Here is a 26,010-nt window from a genome sequence, read left to right as displayed (position 1 = left end):
TAAATACTTATGAGGTGAAGTTTAATTGAAAATAATAAATTATTTAACTTCCTTATCTGTAAAACGAGAAGGCTGGACCAGATGACCCTTGAGATCCCTTACTAGTTCTAACATTCTGATAATACGGAAGAGTTCGGCTTATCGGTTGCTCTAAACCACAGGAGCTTAGAGCCAAGAGCTGCAGAGGTTGGCCCCATCATTACAGCCAGATGGACATGAGAAGCTGCTCCTGTGATATTCCTCACGTACCCCACTTTGGCCTCCACTCTGGCTCACCCTTGTTCCTCAGAACCATGCACTTCTCCACATGCAATCCGCAGTGAGTAGGTTGTCTGCTAGTGATACTGAATTTCCCCGGATGCAGCCACCTTCACCCCAAGTGCGCCTATAAGAGTCTCAACTGCCTGGCCCAGGGCTAGAGAGGTCCACATAGGAATGGAGCATGGGCCAGACTTTATTAGACCAAAACTCCAAATCGGGGGGGGGGGGGAGGGGGCGGGGAGGGGGGTTCTGAAATATCACAGTGAACAAAGAGACCTATACCATACAGGATAAATAAAATCGAAAAACTATTCCTCTTTGCATAAAGTCTCCTATATCAAGTACGTATTGTACCATAAATGAATAAATTCAAGTCTGACCCCTAAAAACAACAGTGGAATTATGCCACAGTTGACCTTACTTCCCCTACCAGCTAGTTTCTCTTAACACGTCTTTGTCTTCTCTATAAATCCATAGATATTCTTCTTGCTTATTCCCACCAAATCCCAAATACCTGTGACTTTTATAAAGTTATTAACAGTTTTTTCTCCTCACTCCCCTACATTTAGAAAACCAGCATCTACTCTCATGGACCACTTGTAAGAAGATAAACTTGTGCTGCTGAAGAAGCAGCCTTTCTGAAGAATTTGTTGGCAGTCTGTGGCAAAAGGCTTTAACACAAAGACACCCTGGAACCTGATAATTTCACTTCTAGAAATTTACTCCAAGATAATAATCAGAGATGTAGACAAGAATGTATAAGAATATTTATCTATGATCTATGATAGCAAAACAAACAAACAAACCTTGAAACCACCTGGGACACCTGAATGGTTCAGTTGGTTAAGCATCTGACTCTTGATTTCAGCTCAGGTCATGATCTCTCAGTTTGTGAGATTAAAGCCCCTCATCGGGCTCAGAGCCCACTTGAGATTCTCTCCCTCCCTCTCTCTCTGTCCCTCCCCCCACTCACTCGTGCTCTCTCTCGCTCTCTCTCAAAATAAAGAAATCAACTTAAAAATGAAACTACTTAAATATCTAATAATGGGATAATGGACTTAATGGACTTAAACATCATATTTTTAGAATGCACAATAAAATTGGAAATATTCACAATATATCAAATAGGAAAAAAATATCAGGCTCCAAAACAGTATGCCCCCTCTTTTCTAGTATGCCCGTCTGCGTGTACAAGAGCTACTCAAAGTGTAGTGCAAGGATCAGATGTATCAGCACCACCAGGGAACTTGCTAAATGCAAATGCCCAGCCTTTGAGAGACTAAATCAGGACAGCTGCAGGCAGGCCCAGCAGTCTATGCTTTCCTGCTCACTATGTGCCACACAACCTTTGGGGTAAGATACTGAAATTCCCCCTGTTGGAGGGACGGAGACACTGAGGCGCACCGAAGCTAGCTAATTCACCTAAGGCTAAAAGGCTAGTAAGTGGAAGCATCACACAGCTACCTCCAGAGTCCATGCTTTTGAACCACTTTGCTCTAGTGCCTCCCCAGGTGAACTCCTACTTGGAAGTGTGCACAGTGCTCTTTCCCTTAAATTAACAGCCTGATGCATCCCACCTATTGGTTTTTCTTCTTCGCTGTGTTTTAGCACTTCTGTTACAAAAAGCTCCTGACCGGAGTGGGGGTATTTTGACACCATCACTGGCACCTCCATTAACATACCTCGTGGTGAGCACCTACCTGACATCTTTGAAGGCTATAAAAAGATCTCTACATTAAATACCAGCCCACAATGGCAGAAACCTCAATGCCCACCAGCCACAGCTAACGCTGACCATGATACAGACTAAATATAGAAGGCCCTTCTGTTACCAGCTAAAAGGAAGCTGCCACGTGGCAATCCCATACACACGCTTTACAAACCACGTGGTTTACCATTTACAAAATTATGCAACTTTTGATCAATTTCTTTTTCTCTTCTGGCTTGTGCGTTATTTCAAAATTCACACATAACACATTTTTGTATTATGCTATCTTATATTCACAAATTCAAATTTGAAAAAAAAATGCTACCAGATTTTATTCCCAAACTGCGAGTTTCTAAATAAAAGAGACCTCCCTCAGCACTTTTATTGTGTATTATTTTCTAAGGAAGAAACACCTCGGTCATTCATTTCAGGAAACTACAAAGGGAACGGACTGGGAAGATGGTTGATTTAGGCCTCATCACTCCTGAGAGGAAGGAAACTACACAGAACAGAAAAAATGTCCAGCTGGACTAGTTTTCAAAGCCCTCAAATATTCCTGTCTTCAAGAGCTGAATAATAGTTTCATAAAATTTATGACTTGGACCAACTAACCAAGTATTTTCAAAAGAGAAGACTATCTTTAAAAGGACTTAGTGACAAAAACTTTAAAGGAGCACGAGAGACCATTTTTCCAACTTCCTCATTACTAACAGATAAGGAAACTGAGGCCCAGGAAAGTAAAATGGCTTGGCGAAGCTCACAGAGAAAGGGGCAATGCCTGGGCCAGAACCAGTATCCGACTGGTCCACACTGTGTTCCACATTGGCTCTCTCACTTCTGATGACTCTACTCAACTTTGTCAGTTCATTTTCTACATTTTCTACTGATTTGGCACAATCACTAACACCACCATGAACACTGCCTCTTGATCAATAACTGGATAGCACGTTTAAATGACAAGTATGCTTTAATAACGGCACCAAGACTCTACCTCCTTTGGTATCCTGCCAGATTTCAAAAAAGTACAAATTCATTGTGGTGATTAAAAAAAAAAAATCCTCTCAAGGTAGGAGAAAACTATGTTTGCCCCCCCCCCCCTTTTTTTGACCTGATACATTAGCGGTGAACTACAATGTAAACAACAACAACCACCAGTGACTGCTCAGACGCAGTAACTTCGGACATCCCCTTTAGACCCCCATTTACCTTCCCATCCTCTGTCAAACCCCACCCTTCGTCAACTATCAGGATTTAGGATAAAATTTTTTAAAAAACTACTGGAGAAGTGAAAATCTGCCCTACTGACAACTGGAGAAACAAAAGACCAACCTTATAAGCCGTCCCCAATACTGCCACCAGAACGTAAAGTATGCTCAGAATGGAACACAGGCCCACAATGCCACCGGAAACACGACAAGACGTCCCTCTTATCTCGCTAAGAGGTGGGACTGCTAACTTTTTCCCAAGTGACAGCTCTCAGTCCACCTTCACGTGCTGCCTCCTAGATAAGGGTTGTCGGTACACCCCATCACTGGACTGTGCCTGCTTCCTGACCACATCCAACCCAGGTCTGGCCCCATTCCCCAATCCCGCCTTCAAAACAAGCAGCTCAAGCATAAACCCAACTCTGCTTTCCAAGAGAATCCCAACATTCTTCTGGACATTTGTCTACATCAGCGAGTTAAATGAACCCACTTTGATGGGACTATACCTAATCCTGGTGGTTGCTGGCTCAGGGCATTCAACACGCTTTTGACTTAATAAGTTACAGTAACAAGTGGTAGAGGAAAAAGAACCTGAAATAAAAGGCCCACAAACCTATAAATCCCGACATCACTCTTCCCGGTCTGCTTCCTTACTGATAAAATGACAGCCCGTAATCCTATCATTTTCATCTCCAACTTTTCATCTCCAGTCTGCCACATTTCGGCCACATGTGCGTCCAACAGATGTGTTTCTATGGGAGAACGTGCCCTGGCTTCCGATCACTCACCTTACCCTTTCGCTGATAGAGTTTGTCTGGAGAACTTCACTTTTCACCTTTAAAAATAAGGGGGCGGGGAGAGAGAACTTCGGGCCAAAAACAATCGTTACAATGACGTGTTTTTCTGAATGGTTAGAATGTTCCACAATTATAAGAATGTAAGTTGACTTTTATTCGACTCCTGCTTCCACAAGGAAAATGGGGCACGTCTCCCGTCTGGCTCGAACTCAGCCCCCGAGAGCAGCTATGCACGTGGCCCAGGTACCTTGAGTTAAAGCCTGTTTTCCCACTTGCTCCTCTTCAGGTTACCTCCTGGGCTTTCCGCGAACAACATCAGCCGGTCTTGTTGCGGAAGCCACCACAACCAAGACCTTCGGGAATAGTAAAGCACCTGTTGTCAGCAGGCCCGGGGCCCCGGGTTTCCTCCCGTGCACTTCCACCCCGTCCCTCCCACGCGTGGGCCTCGCCTCAGGCCCCGAGGAGAGGGAGGGGGCTGCGCTCGCCGCCGTCTGGAGCTCGCAGCCGGCGGGGGACACAGGCACACGCCGCAAAGGCAGTGTGGTACGCACACCTGGAGGGCGAGGGGCGCACGCACGTCTCAGAGGCAGGGTCTTCCTAAGACCACTTCCTTCCGACTCCAGGTTCCCTCTGAGGGCTACGCGCACATCAGTGAGGACGCTCTGGGGCACACGGGACGCCGCCCGACTAAAAGCAGCTGAAACCACGGGCTCCCTGTAACTCACACAGGGACCTGGCGTCAGATGCCTCGGGGCTGCTCCGACGCTCAGTGGCGTCATCGGGGACCCGGGCTCTCACTGTGGCGCTCCGCCTCGGCAGCCCCAGACGGCAGCTCCAAGAGGAGACGCGGCTGGGTAAGCCTCCCGCTCGGAAGTCTCCCCCGCCGTCGGGGGGGGGGGGGGGGGGGTCACTCCCAGAAGCCCCTGGGGGTCTCCCTGCTCCCGATTGGCCAGAACGAGGTCATGTGATCACCAGAGACACAACGGAAACTGGGAAAACGGGAAGACGGCATTGCGGAGGGGGGAGGGGAGCACGAGGTCTGTCGCGTGAACAGTCAATTCTGTCACACACAAGACTGTTATGGGCTGAATGTGTCCCCTCCCCCCCCATATTCATATGGTGAAGCCCTATCCCCCAGGATAATGGCACCTGAAGGCAGGGCCTCCGTGAGGTCATGAGGTCGGGACCCCATGACGACATTAGCGTCCTTGTGAGAGGAAGAGACACCAGATCTCGCTCTTCCTCCACCGTGTGAGGGCAGTGAGAAGGCAGCCGTCCGCAAGCCAGGAAGAGAGTCCCCACCAGGAACCAAGTCGGCCAGCACCCGATCTTGGACCGGCGGCCTCCAGAACCGTGAGAGACACGTCTGTCGTTTATGAAACCCGGACTGTGGTATTTTGTTATGGCAGCCGGAGGAACACATCCTGACAAGAGGCTCGCTGGGCCCCTCTGGGTGAGGTCACTCGTGGGCTCCAAAGCTGAAAGGGAAACCACAACAACGCTAATTTCTTAGAAGTGTGTAGTCCTCACAGCATCAGGAGTAAAAGCTGCCATAAGCAACAAAGGCAGGAGACTTTTTGACGGAAACCCTTTTATCCTTAGCTTTTCCCCCTACACAAAAGCTCCCTTTTTAAACTGGGGGGCAGCAGGGGTTGGGGGGGGGGGGAGTTTGGCAAGGGTTCAAATGTAAACACATTAGTAGTGGGTGTGGGCCCTGGAGCAAGGGAGTAGACTACTCTGCCTCCTAGCTTGCTCTGCTTGAACTCTGCGGATTAATTCAGTTCCCTCCGGAAGCTTGTCATTCTAAGACCCCAACCCTTATGTTTCCCACGGCCGTGGCGGAGTCACAGGAAAACGGAACACGGTGCCCCCAGCTCCAGAAAGCATCTTACTTCCCACAGGCCACTACTTCGGTCACCCCATGTCACAGGCACACGGCGTCCCCCACGGGGCTACTCCGAAGCCTTGACTATCTCTGCCTACAGTTAACGGGCAGAGGAAAGCTTTCAAAGTGAGAATGGGGAAAAAATCAGAGCAACCTCCTTGGCAAACCAGGAACACAGGAAAATGAAAGCCTAAAAACAAGCGGCCAGCATTTACAAGAGCAGACCTTAGGTGCCGCAATGTCTAAAAAGTGTAACGGCCTTTAGTCTTACTGGAATTGGAAGGAGGCTCACTATTCTGTTTTGTTTTAATGATTATATTTATTTTTGAGAGAGAGACAGAGAGACAGAGACAGAGCGTAAGGGGGGTGGGGGGCAGAGAAAGAGGGAGATACTGAATCCAAAGCGGGCTCCAGGCTCTGAGCTATCAGCACAGAGCCCGAAGCGGGGCTTGAACCCATGAACCGGGAGATCATGACCTGAACTGAAGTCGGATGCCCAACAGACGGAGCCACCCAAGCTCCCCAGAGGCTGTTTTAGAAAATATTCAGGATTTCAATAATGCATGTATTTCTGGAGTAGAGGCCTTAGAGAAATAATCACTTAATTTTAGTAGTGAGAAAAAGATACTTAAGTCATAATCCAGATCCTAAAGAACTTGAGAGAGTCCATTCATCATTCAAACAGAATGCTTTTAAGACCAATTTATGACTACTGCAATAGTCTCCTATTTACTTCGTAGTGTCTACCCTCAAGTAAATTCTCAAGGTAAATCACACCTTCTTCCCCCGCATGCAACTATGCAAAACTCAAACCACTTACCACTGTCTACACCGCCCCCCCCCCCAGCCCCCAAGTACTAACATATCCTCCATCACTCACTCTGGCATTTCAGTCAAATCTATTACTACCTAATAATACCACAGTCAAATGGTGTTTTCCCCAACCCTGCCATACCGTCAAGCTACTTAAATCCTACAGCTGCAATACTGATTAAGAAAAAGAACAGGACAGGCTGGTAACAGTAAATGCTCTGCCCAACACTAGTTCCACATAAGATGGAGAACTCTGCTTCTCTCTCCCTGAAGTTGCCCAGGTTTTAAATGTTTTCCTTTCTCTCGTTGCAAGAGGATTCATTACTCAAGAACTCAGCATCCAGAAACCTCCCACCAGTTCTCAGCCCCTGTCAAGAACTTCAGAACTTGATTTGAACAGTATCTGTTTTTAAATCCACACGAACAGTAGCTACTGTAATGTAATTCAATGAGAAGGGCAAGGACAAATGACATATCATCACATTCACAATGAAAACCTGTCCTTTACTTACAGCTGGTTATAAAAGAAATCATTAATTGCTTCCAGAAGAACAATTATAAAATCATTATCAAGAAACTACAGATGTATCACGATAACTAACTTCCCTTATGCCTTGGGGGGGGGGGGTAAAAACTTATCTGAAAAGCTTAATAAGGATAGGACAGCTTTACCTACTTAGATTAAGTATTCAAAGTTGAGTATACTAAAGGACCATGAAAAATGAGGTAATTTTTTCAAAATTTTTGCAAGGCAATTCAGGGTTCAAAATCTGGAAATAAATATTCTTTATAAAGTTTGTATTCTTACAGATGTCAAAATGAACACGATTCCAAGTTTTTGGGACCAAAATAGCTAAGATTTCAAATTCAGTTTATAATACAAAATCTGCAAACACAATGATACGTGTGACATATTAGGAAGGACACTAATGACCTTATTTTCCTAATTTTATCCATGAATCTTCAGAAATGAAGTCATAAACCTCATTTGCTCTTTATAAAATGTATTAGTACTAGGGACGCCTGGCTGGCTCAATCAGTTAAGCATCCAACTGTTGATTTCAGCTCAAGTCATGATCTCATGGTTTGTGAGATCAAGCTCCGTGTTGGGCTCTGAGGTGACAGTAAGGAGCCTGCTTGGTATTCTCTCCCTCCCCCCTCTCTCTAACCCCTCCCCCTCTTCTCTCTCTCAAAATAAATAAACATTTAAAAAAAAAAACGTTTTGGGGCACTTGGGTGGCTCAGTCAGTTAACATCTAACTCTTGATATCGGCTTAGGTCATGATCTCGGGGTCCATGAGATGGAGCCCCACATCAGGCTCTGTACTGACAGGCTCCCTCTCTCTCTGCCCCTCCCCTGCTCACTCTCTCTCTCTCTCAAAATAAACTTTAAAAAATAAAGAAGTTTTAAAGAAAGTTTAAATAAAATATATTAGTTCTAGAAAAGATCTGTTACCATTCTTAAATTTCTTTACATCTGATAGCAATATACAAAAACCAATGTTAAAGAGAGTTATAAGCATTTTCCATTTATGTACCATCAGACTTGCTCTAAAGTTAATAAACTTTCTAAACTACCTCAAATCAATGGCTTTCAAACTTCTGTCTGTAATCCTCTTTATAGAGTAACCCAATAAACACCCGCACTAAAATCAGCTGAAGTAGAAGTTTCCAGAAGCAATACACTGCCTTTGCTATATGCTGTACACTCTGATGTTTTCACTGTTTTATTTTTTTCTAATGCTGGTTGTGACCGACTAAATTGACTTCATGACCCACTAATGGACGCAGCTTGAGAAATCCTGCCCTGACTCATTTACGTGAACTTGCTACAATTTAGCAGCACTCTCAAGACCAGAGAAGGCATCTGAAAATGTAAATTGGATGAGCTGCTGTATGCCAACTGTCATCATCCCTTCCAAATAGAAAACACTTAAAATCCATTACCTTTTCAAAATTTTATTTGGAAGAGTATTACTGATACTAGAGTCATCACCTCTCTTCTGCCTAATCTTTATCCTGACTCCAGTCACTAAAGAACAACTTCACATCCTTCTAGCTGTGTGTGAATGAGTAAAGGAAGACAAAGTAAAGATTACTTAGAGAATTCTATCTGTTCCTGGTTAGGTAAGTCTTTTTCCCTGCTTATGACAGAACATGTGCAAGAGAGGAAGTATTGTATTTTCCCAACTTTTTAAAATATTTTTAACAAGCAGTTTCAGGGACACCTGGGGGGCTCAGTCAGCTGAGCTTCTGACTTCGGCTCGGGTCATGATCTTGCAGTTCATGAGTTCGAGTCCCACATGGGCTCACTGCTGTCAGCACAGAGCCCGCCTTGGATCTGGATCCTCTGTCCCCTTCGCTGCCCCTCCGCTGCTTGTGCACGCTCTCTCTCTCTCAAAAATAAATAATAAAACACTAAAATTAATTAATAAAAAGTTTCAATAATTTCTCTACCCACAAATAAAATTATATAGTACATCAATACTTTAATGCCATTTGCCTATTTTTTAAAAATGACAGTGTAACTCAGATAATATGTTTCTTAATACCAAAACAGTAATTCTATTTGCATAATCTCTTAAGAGGCAGAACAAAATGCTACACAGGGAGCTAAAGTCAACAATGAGTAAGAGGAAGGGCTGCAGTCCCGGGGACCCAGAACCAAACAAAGGCCATTTAGCTCCACCACAGAGGAAACGGGTCAGAAAATGTAAGGGAGAAACTAGAATTGATCTATTTCTCTTCCCGGTCAAAGATGGAAAGGCAACAGTAAGGGCAGTAGGGAACAGCAGAAGGAGGTTAAGCTCTAGAGTCTGAGAAACTCAAACCAGCTCTACCACACATTAGCTGTGTGACCTTAGTCCAACAATAAAAACACTTAAAATAATTGCTCAATAAATATGAACAGTGGGCGGGGCACAGTCCTAGATGTGCACACCCACCAACTCACTGAATTTTCACAACAAAACTCTGAGGCAGGTTCGGAGGACCAGAGAGAAACTAGGAAACTTGCCGACGCTCATACAGTGAGTCATGGGAAGGCCAGAATTCAAACACAGCCCAACTCATCCCAAAACCTTCGTGGGGGCTGCCTTCTGAGCCCCAGGTTTCCTTATCTTTCCCTCTCAGGGCCGCTGTATGGATTAACACCTCCTGCCTGTCAGATAAGGACCCATCACCACCAAGATCCAGTGACACAGCTGCCCCAGCACAAGGCACAGGGTGTCTCACGCAAGCCGACTTCACCTGTTCAGAGTTACAAACTTTATCTCTTTTTCTTCTCCCCTCTCACTGCCCCACCCCCTCAGACACACCTCCCCCACAAATACCTTTCACTGACCTTAGGAAATATGTACTGGAGGGCAGAGCAACGTAACCTGGATCATGAGTATATTTACTGAAGGAAAGAAGGCGGGGGTATCTAACGTTTATAAGACGAGCAAAGTTGTCAGGCTTAATTCAGAGCCAAGACAGTGACAGGCTGAAAGCCACAGAGGCTGGGACTCAGACAGCATAGCAGGAGTGTGCTGGAACAACCCTCCGGGTTATGCTCATTTTACCACTGACAGCATGAAGGCAGGAGGGAGCCCAGGCGGGTAGTGCCGGTGTGGAATGGACTAGGCCAGTTGTGGCTGGGGGATCTGGCAGAAATAAAAGGGCAGGGCCTCAAATATGCCAGGAATTCTGCTGAGGGCAATAAACCACCACACAATGCAAAGCAGGATTGCATTAACATTGGTTTTGGAAACAGGAAGTACCGGTACCAAGTAGCTAGTGAGTGTCGACAGAATTTTTCAAAATCGGGTTACCTTCTCCTTTCTTTCCACATTAGCTGGCAAATGCCCTCCCCTCCGGTTCTTCACACAAAAAAGGTGGGTAAACAGAGGCACTGACAGGCTGTTCAAAGGACATAACCAGAGTACTACAATCAAGTTAATTTAACCAAGTTGTTGAAAGACAGGCCAATGATACACCATGACCCGATTACTGAAATCAGACCATTTTTAAAAGTAAATATAGAGTAACTGGGTAGGTACGTATGCTCCTATGGTATAACAAGTCAGCTACAAACGTGACGCTCAATTTGTTGTTGTAGCAACAGCAGACAATGCCTGCTCAGACTAGGAGTTAGCATTTTACCTCTGTTTCACCTTATACTTCTGTAACTATTATAAAAACCAACTTCTGAGAATTAAGATATCACTAGTTTGTCAAACCAAAGGGAAATACAACCAACAGTGTCACCTGGAAAAAAAGCACCCAGAACCCTAAATGACATAAATTGAATTTATGAATGTTCAGAAAACAAGACATTGTTACTACAAAACTATTTAATAATCTCAGGAGATAAAAAGTTTGTTTTCAGGCTTCGGCAAAAAATTAACCATGAAACTAACTGCCAGATTAAATAATATTATCTAACAAAAGTAGTTTACTAATACACCTATTATTTTAAGGAAATGAAGGACTGATTACACTGTGAGCTTAGAATCATTAATGTCACTCCTACTGAAGTTATAATTTAATGCCTGATTATAAGATAAACATACAAAGTATCCTAGATTTTGTCTTTAATCTTTTATTTTGCCTCTTGTGCTTATTTTAAGATAAGTTCTATTTCCACCTCATTAGCAAGAAACAAACTTTGTTTTCTCTTAAAATGGTTCACTGCAAAGACAGAAATATTCGACTCCGTGACTTGGGATAATTGTGTATTATTTCCTTACTAAATCTGTCATTGCCCCTTTTCCCTACAATTAACTAAACATCACAGGTCCAAGAGCACAGGTCCAAACCTCAGAAATGCCAGGCCCTGTTCCTGGGTCTGCCATCCCTTAGGCTCCATGCATTCAGAAAATGTTCGTGCCCCTCAGGATCAGTTTCATCACCTATGAGCCCCGAACCAAGAGATCAGAGGTTCTGGGGCAGTCTGATCTAAACCTGAGACTTTTTACACACACACACACACACACACACACACACACACACGATGCAATGCAATGCACTGGGCAACACAGCCTCCATGAGACAGACTTTTCAAAGCCACACACATTCCCCTATCCCCCCCCCAAGCCAGGAAACGTGAGAAATCTGCTCTTTATCTATCTGCAGCTATAATACAAATAGGGTGACTCCTAAACGACCTATGACCCATAAGGAATGCATACCACAGCCTGGCTATGAAATGCAGCCCCTCATTGCCACCTTGGGGTTTTCAATAGTCTGAGGTGATCAGGCAGCAAGATAAAGTAAACTGCAGTAAAAGAACATTACATTCCTTTCTCACTACTCAAGGGGCGGGGGGGGGGGGGCACTATTTGATTAATAACCATTACCTCAAATGGCCTTCCAAAGAGCCCTTCCCTGTCATCAGAATTGATGTGAAAGTCAGTTATTTGATCTCAGAGATCTACAATAAAGTAGTCCGTGGTGACTCCTCCCAAAAGCACAGATCTACAGGTGCTGATCACAGAGTTTCTGAATTGCTCCTGGCTCCGCCAGGATGCTCTGACTGAAAAAGGAAATACACCAGTCAGCACTCAGCCTGCCAGGTATCAGCCGGGTCACAATATTCTCATCTGTCACAGCCCTGACTCACGAGAGTTCTGCTCTTGACACAACAAAGCTGTGCAGAACCTCCAGCTTGATTAGCGACTCACTGTGTGTTCCTCCAGACTGCAGTCTGTAGGGTACGTGTGGGCCACGGCCACCGGCCTCGCTGTACTGGCGGCAGTGCAATTTCAGGGTAAAATCGGAGAAGGCCATCCCAGCACTGCACTTGTCAGACACACCCAGATACCAACATTTCCGTGGCTAAAAAAGTAGCACCAAGAGGTTCATTATTAAAAAGAAAAACGCCAGAGCAGGAAGCCTGCACCAAGAATTGACTTTCTTCCCAAGTGTTATCCTAAAATGTAAATTAGGTCGGGTCACTGCACAATAGCTTCTCGGAACCCCTGGCAGCGGCCCCCACTCCCCCCCTGACTGGACCAGGGACTCCTTCTCACCACACCCCAGGCTCCAAACTCACCTCGCTCCCTGCGCTCCAGCCACACTGGCCATCCTTTAACTCTTACCTGGCTGAGTCTTCGCACAGGCCATCACCCCCACCCAACAGCATTTCCTCCCAACCCATCCCACCTTCTCCCCACACTGGCTCATTCTCACCCTTTTAACCTCTACCCAAACCTTTCCAGATCACCCCATCTAACCGGGGTTCCTCCACCATCAGTCTCTGTCCTGAGCTCGGGTCCCACCTCTCACAGTCTGGACCTGTTTATCTAGTGCTCGACACAGGTTACTCGATCATCTCCCCTCCAGATACAGAGCCACCTGAGGGCCAGGGCCATTTCTCTTGTACACCACTGTATCTCCAGGGCTTAGAATATACTAAATGCTCAACCATCATCTCTTAAACTAATTCAGTATCTCAATAAATTTTGCATGGAGAAAAGATGCAGCCCAGAAACCTTTTTATTTGTCCTAAATCGGTCATGATGAAGAAAAAAAACTGTAGTCACTGGTACTGGGCTAAATTAACTTCTCTATTTCTCTCTACTAAATACCCACCCTTGGTTGGGTCTGTGCTCTCCTGCAATGTCTTGATTCAAATGGGATTTAAAAAAAAATCATTTGAAATGGGTAGTAGAAACTGTATTATCAGTGATGGTTTGGTTTCAGGTAATCCACAGAAATACTCCTACTACTAACATTTATTCAGTCCTTACTACGTTCCAGGCACCGTTCAAACACCGTGTATTTCATCTCATGTAACCTCCAAGACAGTTCCATGAGGGAGGTATTTTCACGCCCACTGACAGAGTAGGAACTGAGGCACAGACACTTAGCAACTAGCTCAAGGTCATGCAACAGGAGGAGGTGGGTCAGCCCAGTGGGGGTTCGGCCAGAGCCTTGGCTTCTTCAGTACCACAGCCGGCTTCTTTCCCTCCTAGAGAAGTCCACTCCCAGGGGAAAGAGACCAGGCAGTGCTGTCTCTTCTCATTTTGGAACCAGGCCATTATTTGCTAAGTTTTTAGGAAAAAAAGACAATTCCATCTTTTGACCCACTCGGCCTCAGTCCAGCTAATTCTATCCTAATTCTTCCAGCTGGCCTTCCTATTCCTCAGCATCTCCCACTTCCCTGAACCCCCCATTCATGCATCTCTACCACTTTGCCATTCATCACACAGTCCGGAACTATTTTCCAACCCAGCCTACGACAAGTGTGTGAGCGTCTAAGTGTGCCCACGCACACGATCAAACGTGCAAACCTCTTACATGCAGATGCAAACCTCTTTCCAAACTCCAGTTTGCTCTCTCTAGCTTTCAGAAGTCAGAAGGTAATGAGTCACCTGAACTATTTCAGCCTGAGATATAAAAGATAAAGTAACTCCTTGACCTTCCTAGAGATCCTAAAATGTGTAACTTATAAAAAGTTACTTGTTCACAAAGTACAGTTTGAATTAATACACAGCCCGAACATGACCAAAATCAGGTGGAAATTTCAAGAAGTGTCCAGGATGATAATTAAATGATTAAATGAAGCAGGTCACTGGCAACAGTACACCTGACTGCGATTTTCCTATCTACAGTCGTCCCTTTCTGAACTCAAGAGTCCAAGTTGCTCACAGGTACCCTTGTGGGGAGAACAGCGGGGGGACTGGAAAACTGGGTATGGGAGGGGCACTGGGCAGGGAGATTGTACATTCAGTGTCTGGAGCTGGAGACCACCTACATTTTGCTGCTGAATTTTTAAAAACCCTTCAACACCTTAATAGTATGTTGCGCCAGGTATAATAAAAGTATGCCCAAAGAGCTTCAATTCTTAAGCTGCCAAGAGCTAAATGTGAAAGGCAGCCCAAAGTAGCAGATGAAGATGTAAGGGAAAAAAACACTTCAACCTACTGAGTTGTACAGCTCCAACTAAAGAGCAGCAAAATAACACATTCCCCAACAGGACATGCTGATTTTGCTTATTTACATGTGAACCCACTGGAATGGCTTAACCTCCATTTCCCTTCAAACACTCCACAGCTGTGATTTACAAACCTGGCTTGCACATCGGAATCACCTGTGGCACTTCAGAAACAATGCCAGGGTCTAGCTCCGGTCGAGAACCATGAAAGGAGAGTCAACCATGATCAGCCACACCCAGAACAGGGTCTGGGCTAGAACACGACCATGTATAGGGGAAAGGCAGGTAAGGGCGGCAAGAACCATTCTGTCCACTCGTCTCCTCTCCCTCCGTCCCCAAGACCAGCCACCTGAACCAACCATCCATCCATCTACCCTTCAGTGAGCACCTCCTGTGCCAGCACTGAGTACCAGAGACACATGGCAGACGACACTGGCAGACCTGCCCTCAAGGAGCTTCCATTCTAGTGAAACCACAGCATGGAGATTTAAGTCACCCCTTTAAAAGGAGGGTGGGGGGCAGCTGAAAAGGTCCCTCCAAGCAATTTCAATCGGTCTTACAGAACTTAAGTCCCTTAAGGCCACAGCTTCTCATTCAGTTCTCGACTAAGTTTTCTGTTGCATTATGCTCTGCTTCAACTGGCATGACCCAACACACTGCTCTACTCAAAGGCTGGATCCAGGTAATCAAACCCTATTTCCTCAGTGCCTCTATGGGCCCCACATCCTCAGAGAGGGTGACTGGAATGTCCCAAAGTCAAGTTTGTCCAGTCAACATTCTGGGTCTTATATTTTCTCTTTTCTTCACTGCCTATCAGGCTTGGGGGATACAAAGGATATACATGAGGGGCGTCTGGGTGGTTCAGTTCCTTAAACATCTGACTTTTGATTTCGGCTCAGGTCATCATCTCACAATTTGTGAGTTTGAGCCCCACATCAGGCTCTATGCTGACAGCGTGGAGACTGTTTGGGTCTCTCTCTCCCTCTGCCCCTCCCCCCCCCCACTCTCTAAATAAATAAAAAGAAACTTTTAAAAAAAGAAATATTTTTTTTTAATTTTTTTAATGTTTATTTTTGAGAGAGAGAGAGAAAGAGAGAGAGAGAAAGAGTTCAAGCAGGGGAGGGGCAGAGAGAGGGGGAGACACAGAATCCAAAGCAGGCTCCAGGCTCTGAGCTGTCTGCACAGAGCCTGACGTGGGGCTCAAACCCACAAACCACAAGATCATGACCTGAGCTGAAGTCTGGCACTTAACCGACCGAGTCACCCAGGCACCCCTAAAAGAAATGTTATCTAAAAAAGAAAAACAAAGGATACACAAGAGTCCCTTTTAAAAGTCTTTTGGTAAAAACTAAAGAAGATCTGTAACACATTAATATCACATACTGATTCAGAACTAAACTGTGTAAACAGCAGGGAACACAGATTTAGTCAGAGGGTGAGCACCCCACTGAAGCAAGCCCTGAAAGAAGGGTTTGGCCAGGCAGGGTCAGCAACGACCAAGCAGGATATTTTAAGGGACACCAAGGGGCCCAGAGGCAAGAGAAATAATGGCAACACCAGCCTGACCAAATTGAGGAGGACTCACCAGGTAAATAAATGGCAGGAAAGAAGGCTACATCGGTACGAGGACAAGTTTAACAAAGGGCTCTGAATCCAGATGTGGTTTACCTCTGACACTGTATGACCACTATAGCAGGTCCCTGAGAAGGAGGAAGGCACTGATGGAAACTGTTTTTGTCACTAACTCTCCGATTTAGCCCAACATATATACCTGACACACCAGTAATTTTCAACAAGAACCTCATCAAAGTTGTTCATAACACTAGCATTAAAAAGCAAGTCAAAGTATTTACTCCAGAGTCCAAATATGTAAAAATTAAAAAATCAAACTGCTTCCCTCCAATCTCTCGGGCTTTTTCGTGCTCCCATTTGCACCATCTACAGAGCACACTGGTGTTCTGGAAGCCACTGACAGACACGAGTATAAACAACTATCTGGCCACTCACATCTAATTTTGTTCCAGAACATGTGACCATCAACTGCCTGTCCGGGATGGTGTTTGGCACAGTTTGAATCAAGGTATAACACAGCAAGCCTTTCATCCCGTGTTTCAAAAGACGTATGATATCAGGAAATTAAATGCAATCTGTTTATAGTAGTCCATGACAGAGAATCTGGTGAATTCCTTCTTCCCTTAACTTAACTCATCAAGTATTTATTTCGTGCCTGTTAAGTGCCAGACACTATTCTAAACAATGTGGAAGTAGTGACAGAGGAAACAAAGCCCCCGCCCTCATGAAACCCACATGAGGTGGGGCGGGCAAGCAAATAGAAATAGAGTAAAACCCTGGTTTGCAAGCCTAATTCGTCTGGAAACATGCTTGTAATCCAAAGCACTTGAATATCAAGGTGAATTTCAAGAACCACTCGCTCAGTTGTGATCCTGTGACATTTGCCATCAGGTACTACTCGTATTACAAGACGTCACTTTTTTATCAAATTAAAATTTATTAGAAGTGTTTGCTTGTCTTGCAGAACGCTTGCAGAACAAGTTACCTGCATTGCAAGGTTTTACCATATATGTATTTATCAAGGAGTAAGTAAGGACTAGGGAAAGCAAACACAGGGAAGGAAACAGAATGAAAGGCTGGGCTATTTGGGATATTCAGGGAAGATTTCATTAAGGAAAGAACAGACACCTGAGTGGTATTTGAGCAACTATCTGAATGAAGTTGCTATGTAGGGAGAGATCCACTCCAGGGAGAGCCACCAGCATGAGCAAAAGCTGAGACTAGACAAGAAGGGGGCCTGGGTGGCTGCAGCACAGGGAGCCAGCAGGAGGGAAGATGGAAAAGTGGTCAGGAACAGGATTTTGGCATCGATACCAAAGGCAGGCAAGGGTAAAACACCCCTGCAGTTCATGAAGTTTATGATTACGGTAATACAGTAAAAACAACCCTCCTCCTTCCTTACTTAGCCTGCAAATTCTTCTAAGCCCGCTCTATTACACAAAAGATGACGACAGATCTGAGAAATAAATGCAGTGCAAACGGCGGTTTCAATAACAACATGAAGAAATCACTACCTATATCTGGAGTGCATTCCCTAGCCTCCCAAATGTTCAACTCATAAAATCTGATGGATATTAGAAGATTTCCAAATTTAATGATGACTTTAGCCATTAAGGATGCCCCCGAGTAGAATATTCTCGACTGTTTTAGGCAGAGGATAGAATGGCCTTTTAATGTAAAACAATATTAGAATAGGCACTAGTTTCCCATCACAGTTTACACTTTAAAGTGGGCTATGCCTTAGTAAACAGCCCTGGAGAGATTGCAAACACTGCAAGACGTCACCAGCACATTAACTAAAGCCACAGACCTGTATGCTCAGCTGGAAATATCAAAGGGATGTTCTCATCTTTAAGATGATAAGTGGAGGATGCAAAACTGCTAATTTCCTTCTTCGTGGATGCACCGTAGCTTCTGTAGACACCTAATAATCACTTAATTATATCATAAGGAACATAAACAAAGAAATGCCAACAGGATGCCAACATAAAACAAAGAAATGTCCTCCATTTTCAGAAAAGAGACCCATCAGCAGATTTGGATTCCTGTCCACACACTGAGGACAAAAGCCTTAAAGCAGCAATATTTTTGGACAATACAACATCAGGGACATAATAGCGAGCAAACATCCTTTCTAAATCCGTGGGTAAGCAGGGAACTAATCCCCAGATGTGGGCTGCCCTTTGCATTTCTCTGAAGTCACTTCAACTTCCAGCCATAAAACCGTAAAGAGAAAAACGCCACACTCACCTCTCTGACAAACTACTCAGAGGCAGTAAATGAGAGGTTAATTACACGCTGATTTCCAGGATATTTCTCAACTATGACAGTAGCTTTATCACCTAGTACAAGATCCTTTTGCCAATTTACCTAGATAAGAAACAGGATTTGCCTGAGGTGTGACAGAAATGAGAAAAAGCAAATTATGTCCCTGCTATAAAATTCAGCAATACTTTCCCTGAATAATTCTTGAATACAGTTTCTTTAATACATCAATTAATTGCCACTAAACTAAAAAGTTAAATTCCTGAGGCTTAAAATAGCCACAGAAAGGTTACATCAGTTCTGTTAAATAAACAAAAACTTGAGAGGAAGAAATGATCTTGCTACCACTCCAACTATACATATTGGGGTTCTTGTAAAAGGTGGTCCAGGGATGAGGAAAATCATTTAATAGATACATTTATTCTTTATTAAAAAACAAACAAACAAACAAACCAACGCTGGGGCACCTGTGTGGCTCAATCAGTTAAGTGTCTGACTTCTGCTCAGGTTACGATCTCGCCGTTTGTGGGTTCGAGCCCCACACTGGGCTCTGTGCTGACAGCTCAGAGCCTGGGGCCTGCTTCAGATTCTGTGTCTCCCTCTCTCTCTGCCCTTCTCCCATTTGTGCTCTCTCAAAAATAAACATTAAAAAAAAATTTTTTAAGAAAGAAAAGGCCTTAATTTTTTCCCTGATTTTAGAAGCAATGTGCTGATTGTAGAAAATTTGGAAAATACATAAAAGTATAAAGAAAATCATCCATGAATGCATCAGGACACATTCCCATATTTTGCTATTTTCCTTTCAATTAGTACAACACACATCTCTTCAAAATTAGGATCATACTGAGTAGACAATTTATTACATTTAAAAGCATTTCATCTGTGATAAAATACTTTTTAAATATAGTTGCATAATATTTCATTATACAGATGTGTTGTAACTGACTTAATTATACCTTTTCTGTCTATTCAGAATGCAAGATGAACTACTGAATTCTAAAGTAACAGACCAGGAAAAGATCTATGTTATGGTTTCAGAACCTACATTGTACCTAACCTTTAAAAAACCACCACTAGTCATATATTAATGAAGTATCAAAGAATATCCATAGTTATCCGAAAAGGTTATTTCAATGCTCCTACCTTTCCCAATTTGTTAGATATAATGAGGGTATTGCTATTTTTGTCATTTTAAGTACATTTTTTATTGTTTTGAGTTTTAATTTCTAACAAAGTAAATATCAATAGACATTACAACAGAAAAAGTTCTTTGGGGTCCTCAAATACTTTTTAACAGCGTAAAGGAGTCCTGAGATCAAAAAGCTTAAAAATCCTGGGCTGTAGAATGAAGGCTCTTCTTTAACAAATACACCCATGTACTATTTTGTTTGTGTGTGACTGATTTCTGCTTAAATGAGATTGCTCCAAGGCTTTTGAGAGATTCATCCTATCTGCATTGGGTGGAATTCTTCCTCTCCTGGCCCACGATTAGTCTCTAAAAAACTAGGCTCCCAGATACTTAATATATTTCAGCATTCTATTGCCAAACACTTTCTTCAAGCAGATACATCAAGGAAAACAGGACCCCAGAAAGTCAGAGATGTAAGATCTCTAACGACAATTACCTCTCCCTTGCTGGTTAAACACAATAAGACAAAAAACTATCAAAATACATCTGGGTAAGAGCAGAGTGATTCAGATGATGGTATCTGACACACACTGTTTTTACTTCCTCTTATCAAAATTACACAGGCAATTCTGTGAATTCCACAGACCAAATTATACACACATACACCCTTTCACCTATCAGTGCCCAGAACTCAAGGGAAATAAGAAAACATGCACTTAGTTCCTGTTACAATGTTACTTTCTAATCAACAATCCAAAGCCCCAAAACGATTACAGCACTATAGATATTCCTTATATTCAAGCACTGCAAGGCTACTATGCCACTGTCTTGTTTTTCTTTTTTGTTTTTTGGTTTTTTTTGAGAGTGAGTGAGAAAGAGAGAGACAATGCACACATGCATGCAAGGGAGAGGCAAAAGGAAAGAATCTCAAGCAGGCTCCACACCCGGCATGGGGCCCAGCACAGGGCTTGATCTCACAACAGACTGTGAGATCTTTTTTTTTTTAATGTTTTCTTAAATTTATTTTTAAAGGAGAGAGAGAGAGACAGAGCATGAGTGGGGAAGGAGCAGAGAGGGAGACACAGAATTCGAAGCAGGCTCCAGGCTCTATGCTGTCAGCACAGAGCCCGATGCGGGGCTCAAACCCATGAACCACGAGATCATGACCTGAGCTGAAGTCAGACGCTCAATCGACTAAGCCACCCAGACGCCCCTGTGAGATCTTGACCTGAGCCAGAATCAAGAGGTGGGGGCTTAACCGACCGAAGCCACCCAGGCGCCCTGTCCTGTTTTTCCTAACATTCAGTTTCTACAAAGAAACAAAATGATCACACTTTATTTTTTTTAACTTTCTTTTTTTTAGAAAAAGAGAGCAGAGCAGAGGGAGGGAGAGGGGGAAGGGAGGGAGAGAGGGAGATGAGGAGAGAGAGAGGAAGAGAGAGAATCCTAAGCAGGTTCCATGCCCAGTGTGGAGCCCCACATGGTGCTCAATCTCACAACGGTGAGATGATGATCTGAGCAGAAAGCAAGAGTCAGGTGATTAACCTACTGAGCCACCCAGACAATCCAAAATGATCACACTTTAAAAAATCAGATTGAAAATTTTAAATACTCTTTCATTATTAGAATATGTATTTGTAGCAGGTGCCCAGCACACTTCAACACCAAGGTTAAAGCAGTGAACAAATGAAGTTCCTACTCTCATGAGGTTGACATGCTAATGGGGGAAGCAGACACTTAACTAAGGAAGCAGCAGCAATGAACTACATTGGGTAGTAACAGAGGAAGCCCAGGAAACCCTGAGACAACAGGCTGCAGATGTCGAGAAGACCTTAGGGATGAAATCAGTCCCGGTGGCCAACCCTTCATGGACATGTGGCAGCACAGATCTTAAGAAGTTTAAGATTAATCAGAAAAACAAAGAAGGAGCTCAAAGGCAGGGATTTATATATAATGAAATCAAAACTCACCTGGGGAGACAATGAAGCCAGCCACCAAAATGGAGAAACAAGCTTGGTGGATCAGAGAAAATAGGAGTTTTAGACATGCTGCACTTCTGATGCCCATAAAACATGCAAGTGAATGTGTAAAGGAGGCACTGGCGTAAGTGCTTGAGCTCGAGAGTCACAAACAGGCTAGATACACGGACTTCGGAGCCCACAATCTATAGGATGGGTGCAGAGGAGCCTGCAAAAGAGACCGAAGGGGAGTACCCAGGAAGAGCAGGGAATCCAGGGCTCAGGGCTCAGAGATAGGCAACTACTGCACAGAGGAACACGTTCTCAGCCGTGGTAAACTGTGTTCAGCAAGAACTGCTGAGCGGTCCATCAAGAGCACAAGCAAGCACCCTCTGAACTCAGCAATAGGGAGGATGACTTTCCTTCAAGGCTGGCTTCGCGAGCATGTACCTGGGACGTGGTTTCATGCTTTGCTGCCACCATCTTGAAATTCTTAATAATTTTTGAACAAGGAACCCTGCATTCTCATTTTGCACTAAACTCAGCACACTATGTAGCAAATTCTGCCTGAGAGCAGTTTCAGTAAAGTGGTGGAGATAAGGGGGAAAAAAAAAAAAAGGAATACAGTAGTGTGAGGAGTGAATGGGAATGAGCAAATTGAGACATGAGGCATGTGGTGGAGAGACCAAGGAGGCCCCCATGAACCTCATCCCCCACCTCTCATCCCCTAGTACAACCCCTTCCCTCTGAGTGGAAGTAGGACCCGTGACTCACTTCCACCTAACAGGATGTGGCAAAAGTGACAGGATTATCACTCCCATGATTATTACATCTTGCTGGAGTCTCTCTCTTACCAGCTGTCAGGAGCTGCCATGAAGTAAGTGGAACCCCATGGACCATGAAGTACAGGGACCCGTAGGAACAGAGGGCAACTTAAGCCCCATGACTGCAAAGAAATGAATTCTGCCAATAACCTCCGTGAGCTTAGAAGCAATTCTTCCCCAGGTGAGCCTCGGATGAGACCACAGCCCTGTACACCCATGGACCACAGCCTGAAGCACAGAACTCAGATATGCTAGGCCTGGATTCCTGACCCACAGAAATGGTGAGATAATAAATGCATGTCATTTTAAGCCACTACATTTATGATAATTTGTCATCCAGCAGTAGGTAACGAAGTACAAACCAGAAAGGAGAATATCCTCTCCAGACGTTTCATCAAAGGGAAGGAGAGAGAAAGTAGTAGCCAAAGTGCAGGGCATCAGGGAAGGTAAGGGTTTCACGGTGTCCATTGTATTCTGTTTTTAAGACGGGAAAGACGTGACCATTGGCAAATCCTTATGATAAAGAAACACCAGGGCAGAGGTGGAAACAGGAGGTGGGAGAGAAACTGATTTTCAGGAAGTGAGGGGGATACTTCTTGCACCATCAACAGAAAAATAAGAAAGGATCCAAGAATGGGCAGATTTGCAGAGGGGCAGTGGGAAGAAGAGGGCACAGCCTGGAAATGACCATTTTATTAGTGGTGAAAGGATGGTCTGCTGACAGCGAGGGACAAGCAGGGACGTAGCTGACTATAAAGTTGGAGATTTGCATGTTGAGAAGGTTGGACAGAGCCACCGTGGAGAGCAGGAGTGCTGAGGAGGAAAACATTTAATTTCCTAGCAGGCCTAAGTCCCTGGTGAAGGTGGGGACCAGGATCTTACAGTGGCATCTGTGACGTGGTCTGGCAGAAACTGGCAGTCCAGGCACAGACATGGGGACAGTGAGCTGCCCCATCCTCCAGGGTTGGGATGTGCCCCCACAGCAGGCAGAAGGGAAAAGGGGATTTGGTGTGCTGAGAAGGGCACCGTGACTGACACTGAGGGTGGGAGCAGGACAAGGGGCTCCAAGTGCACCCAGAAGGGCAAATATCTGACGTCACCTGGGACAGCCCATCAGAGGAACTGGATTGGAGGTTCTGGAGCCTACAAATTTCAGACCCAAAGCAGCTCACCGTGTTAGCAAGATCTCGGACAGTGACTCTTTGAGGGTGATCCACCCGTTGCAGTTTGAGCATTGAAAGTCCCGTGTCTGGGGAAACTGGGACGGTTCTATAACTGAAAGTGATCCCCGAAGAAAGCCCCAGCCCCCAGTCCCAGGCGAATGAGGCCTGCTGGTCACCCACCTTGGAGGCCACTGGGATCAACTGATGAGCTCTAACAATCCTGAAGGCTGGAGCAGGAGACTGCCGCCCAGAGGCCAAAACTTTGGAGCTAGGACTAGTAAATGACTGCACAGACGGCAGGAGATGATCACTAACCATAGCAAGCCCAGAAGGCCAAGGAGTGAGAGAGGAAGGATGTGAAAGCAGCCACGAGGAGCCGGGGCGCCATCTGGGTGTGGCAGAAGGTGCCATCTGTGCCCACCAGGGCACAGACAGCAGCAAACTCCAAGAGCCGGGTTCCATTAGGACCAGGAGGTGAAGACTTCTGGAGGATAAGCAGGCTGATCACGGAGCAGGAGTCACAGCATGAGGCAAGTGCAAAAATCTAGGGTAAGAAGGGGAAGCACAGGACAGTCCTCAGAGGAAAGTCCCTGGAGTTCCAGGGCTACAGGAGCCCACGGAGGTAACTGCAGGGAGAGAGGGAATAGGGTGGGAGGTAACCCCGTGTGGGGTGTGGGGTGGCTGCTGGTGACATACTAAATGGCACTCCAAAGCAGCTGGTGTCCCAGGAAGTCTGTGGGACACAAGCACAGGTGTACTTTAACACAATGAGACTGCTATGTGGTGTATACACATTTATCCTGAAGAAAAGAAATTGGGAATTTTCTAAGCTCCACCAGGTGTTCCTCTGGTCCTTATCTAAAAGTCCTTTCTGCTTGGGACTCAATACTCAGATGTCTGTTTCACAAATAATCATTTTTTTCTGATATTCAAACCTTCACCCAACCCTGAGATTCTCCTTAAACCTCTCACATTTCACTAATAACTTGTAAGTTACCTGAATCCAGAAAATCCTCATGGATTTAACTGATATGGAGGCCAATAACTAATACAGAAACCGAGTACAGAATATATTTCTTGACAATCAAGTGCCAAAGTTATCACATCACCGTGGAACAGAGAAGGAGAGAATATGTGCTATGTTGTTCTGTGTCACAGGGAGTTGTGTTTTCTGGCATGTGTGTGTGTGTGTGTGTTTATGCACATGTGCAAGCATGCATAGGTATTAAGAGTATATACCATCTGGAGATTTAAGTCCTGTAGAAGCTCAGAAAGACTCAATAATAGAACACTGTTTCAACAAAAACTTTTTAGCCTTATTTACAAAAATATATATGCAGAAAAACTTCCTCAACTGAAGAACAATTCGAGTACTTCTATTCAGTCTAACCTTGCTCTCAAGTTCTGGAGAAGACAGAGTTCAGCCAGGCCTTGGGTGGGGCGGAAGAACTAACCAAACAAAAAAGCACAGTAAGCTCACAAGTGCCAGGAGATCCGATGGTTACTCAACAGGTTGGGCCTGGGAAGGAAACCGAGGGCCCTTTGCCACCCCTCACACAGCCCACAAACAAGCCCTCTCTCCCCGTCCTCTCGTTAATTCAAGACCAGGCTTCATGAAGGAAAATGGGCCCCTATTCTCATAGGGTAGCTTACGAGCCCCAGCACAGCCCCAGCACAGCCCCCACCACACAGGCTGGTTAAGCCAGAACTCCTCAAAAACCAGCACACAAACCCTGGAACAGAAACTCCCACCAACCAGGTTCATTTCCTACAAAGGCAGTTACCAACAAGTAAATATTTCTAAATTAGTTTCATTACTACAGAAAGAGAATTCTTTTATAAAGTAAAGCTTTCAAAAGTTAAGCCAGAATATATAAAATTTGATTTATATATAAATAAATGTGAATGTGAACAAGGAAGATAGGAACCCTATGTTAATAAGGGTAACTCATATTTTTTTTCTCCAATGAAAAGACATTGCAAATGCACCTACCAAAAAAACAAAAAACAAAAAACAAAACCCAAACCCAAAAAAACCCAAAAGCCAGTATAGGAAGGGGACAGAGAGATCTACTGGTCTCTATCAACATTACACTGTCACCAAATATTTGTGCCAGGCAGCAGTGTGGTGCGGGAATAGGTAGCAAGACAAGTCAAAGCCACTGTGAAAATATTACACCACGATGAAGGAGAGTATTTACAACCCTTGTCGTCTCAGACAGGTATTGACAGAGACTGAACGGTTTCATGATGGACACCCAAGAACCCAGTCTTTCGTGATCCCACCAAGGAACAAGAAGCAAATTCAACTCGGAGCCTGTCAGAGCGGTTTGCTGTTCCTGCACACGTGTGTTTTTTCTATCCACAAGTACTAGGGAGAAGGGGAAAGCAATGAGCAAAACAAATGCAAATCAAGTGCTATTTAGCTAAAATGAAATACTTCAAAATACTTACTTATCCATCCCATAATGTCCATGGAATAGTGACATTTTTACCAGAAGCGCGTATCTTC

The 26,010-nt window shown here is 44.5% G+C and overlaps 1 protein-coding gene across 4 annotated transcripts in view; it reads right to left on the bottom strand.

The window, feature by feature from the left end:
• FAM107B (family with sequence similarity 107 member B) overlaps positions 1-26,010 on the bottom strand; it is a 229,122-nt gene that overhangs the window by 25,972 nt on the left and 177,140 nt on the right. The window contains exons 1-2 of one of the 4 annotated variants that reach the window (XM_019460737.2): positions 4,697-4,786; positions 3,963-4,009 (exon numbers count right to left, since the gene is read on the bottom strand). The exons of 2 other annotated variants lie outside the window; for them this stretch is intronic. The gene's annotated coding sequence lies outside the window, so the exon portion shown is untranslated. Of the gene's footprint in view, positions 1-3,962; positions 4,010-4,696; positions 4,812-26,010 lie in introns of those variants that run through there. One more of the 4 variants, XM_019460738.2, reaches the window with a different exon arrangement.

Source organism: Panthera pardus, unplaced genomic scaffold, assembly GCF_024362965.1.
Source record: "Panthera pardus isolate Hobbes unplaced genomic scaffold, ASM2436296v1 HiC_scaffold_6, whole genome shotgun sequence".
NCBI classification, from domain to species: domain Eukaryota; kingdom Metazoa; phylum Chordata; class Mammalia; order Carnivora; family Felidae; genus Panthera; species Panthera pardus.
This window is presented reverse-complemented; position numbering and strand designations above follow the sequence as displayed.